The following is a 2,799-nucleotide window of genomic DNA, read 5'->3' as shown; positions in this document are numbered from 1 at the left end:
CAATTAATTTTAGTAGATTCCCTTGATCCCTTGATGAATAGACATGTGATGAACTGTAAAGATTCCAAACATATCTGGGAAACTATTGAGGTTATTAATGAAGGCACAGAGGAAGTTAGGGAGAACAAATTAGAAATCCTAACCTCTGAGTATGAATACTTTAAATCCAATCCAGGAGAAGAAATCACTGAAGTGTTTGAGAGGTACAATGCATTGATCAACAACCTGAACATTAATGGTAAATACTATTCCATCAGGGAGGTCAACAAAAAGTTCCTTTTAACACTGCCAACTCATCTCGAACATAGAATCACTGCCATAAGAGAAGCAAGAGATCTGAGTGAGATTTCTTTGGAAAGGCTCTATGGTGTGTTAAAGACTTATGAGTTGGAGCAGATTCAGCAGAAGGAAGTTTACGGGAAAGGAAGAGTGGTCAGCACATCTACTGCTCTAGTAGCTGATGAACAACAACAACAACCACAATATCAACAACAATCTCAACAGTCAGAAAGAATGGTACAGTCTTCCAAGGTTGAAGAAAATGTGATAGTAGCAGAATTTGATCCTCCTACTACAAATCAATCAGGAGATGATTTTTATTCCTTGGAAGAACTGGAGCAATTGGAGGATGAGTCAATGGCCCTGATTGTCAAGAGATTCTCAAATGTCAGATTCAAAAGGAATCCCAAGTTCAAGTACAAGTCCAACTACAACAGATTCCAGAAAGGTGGATCTTCATCCTCTAACACCAGCAGTGGTGGGTATAAAACAGGGATGGTTGATCGAAGCACCATTCGATGCTTCAACTGTAATGAGTTGGGACACTTTGCCACAGAATGCAGGAAGCCAAAACAAGTTAGGAAGAACTCTTACGATTCTAATCAGAAGAGTAAATCTGAAAGGGCTTACCTGGCAAAGGGAAGAAGCTGGGATGATACTGACAGTGAAGATGAAGAAGTTGGGAATCTTGCTCTCATGGCTAGTGATGCAAACACCTCATCGTCAAGAAAAGAGGTAAAATTTACTGATGCTGACTTAGTTTATTTCCTTAGATTGTGCTCGTCGTGATAATGAATTGTTAAATCAACAAATCAAAGACCTTGAGAAAGAGGTCAATGAATTAAGACTTGTGCACATTAATCAAGATAAATTAAAAGAACAAGTATCTTTTCTAGAGAATAGAGTTGACTGTTATAGACAACTCGAAACTATTCTCAAAGATAAGATCACCGGTCTTGAGGCTAAGGTTAAAGCTTACTTTAATTCTTGTTCGAAGTCCAAAGAGTTTTACAATAAGCAAGTTGTTAATCAAACATCTGGAATAGGTTATGATTACAATGTTGCTATTGGAAAATTAGGCATAAACTCCCCTCCTCATGTCTGTGCTAAAGGCAGGGAAGTACCACATGTGCTTAAGGGTGTTGATGAACCCCTCTATAAAGAATCAATTGATGAACCATTTGATGAGACCTCATTTATTATTCAAGAAGAAATTTGTGCTGAAGATCATGCTAATGAGAAAGCTGTCTCCAAGTCAAGTGTGTCAAAGGTTCCAGTCAAAGTTGTGAAAGCAACTGAGACTAACTCAGACACACATGAGTTGGATAACACAAATGCCATGTCTACCATGCAGAAGTTGCCTATTGTTAATCCCTCTCATAAAGCATGTGGTGTTCCTGATTGTATGTCTTGTGCTTTTAATTTGATGTATGCTTATTTTAATGGTAAACATGTTTCTAATGATAAGACTACTCCTCGTCAGCATGTGAATAATAGAAAGCATGATAGGTCTAAGACTGCTAGTCCTCCTAAAGGTAGAAAGGAGACATTTGTGCCTAAGCCTAAACAGAAATTTGTCAAGGCTGTTCACAAGGACAAATGTCCAGTCATTGAGAAAGTTGAGAACATTAAAATTAAGAATGTTGTTTTGCCTGATAAAGGCCAATTTTACAAGTATGCCGGACCCATCCAAGCTTGGGTTCCGAAGAAGGTCTAATCCATTTGTATTGCAGGGCATTAAACAGGTACAACCGGTAGTGTGGATTCTTGACAGCGGATCGTCAAGACATATGACCGGAGATAGAGCCCTACTATCAAATGTGGTTGAGAAAGCTGGCCCAGTGGTTACCTTTGGAGATAACAGCAAAGGTTTAACGGAGGGATATGGCTGTTTGCTAGCTGGAAATGTTATCATTGAAAATGTGTATATTGTGCAAGGACTTGAACACAATCTGCTTAGCATTAGTCAGAACTGTGACAACGGCTACAATGTTTTATTCGACAAGCTGAAGTGTCAGATTCTGCACAAGAAAAATGAAAAACCCTCCTTGATGGGAATCCGGAAAGGAAATCTGTTCGTAGCTGACATGAACTCTGGAAGCAATCCTGAAGTCAATTGTTTCTATGCAAAGGCATCGTCAGATGAGAGTTGGCTATGACACAAGAGACTTTCTCATCTCAATTTCAAAACAATGAATTCTCTTGTCAAAAGAGAATTGGTCAGAGGTCTGCCTCAGCTGGAATTCTCTCCAGAAGGACTATGTGAGGCTTGCCAGAAAGGAAAGTCAAAGAAAGCAAGTCACAGAGGCACTGACACATCTTCCATAACTGGTGTTCTGCAATTATTGCACATGGATTTATTTGGACCAGTTAATGTCCTTTCAATGTCAAAGAAATGTTACTATCTTATGATAGTTGATGACTATTCCAAGTATACGTGGGTTTTATTTTTTCACTCTAAGGATGAAACACCACAAGTTGTGATTGATCATATCAAGATGATTGAGTTAGATTCTAATG

This window comes from Apium graveolens, chromosome 8 (assembly GCF_009905375.1).
Source record: "Apium graveolens cultivar Ventura chromosome 8, ASM990537v1, whole genome shotgun sequence".
NCBI lineage: Eukaryota > Viridiplantae > Streptophyta > Magnoliopsida > Apiales > Apiaceae > Apium > Apium graveolens.
This window is presented reverse-complemented; position numbering follows the sequence as displayed.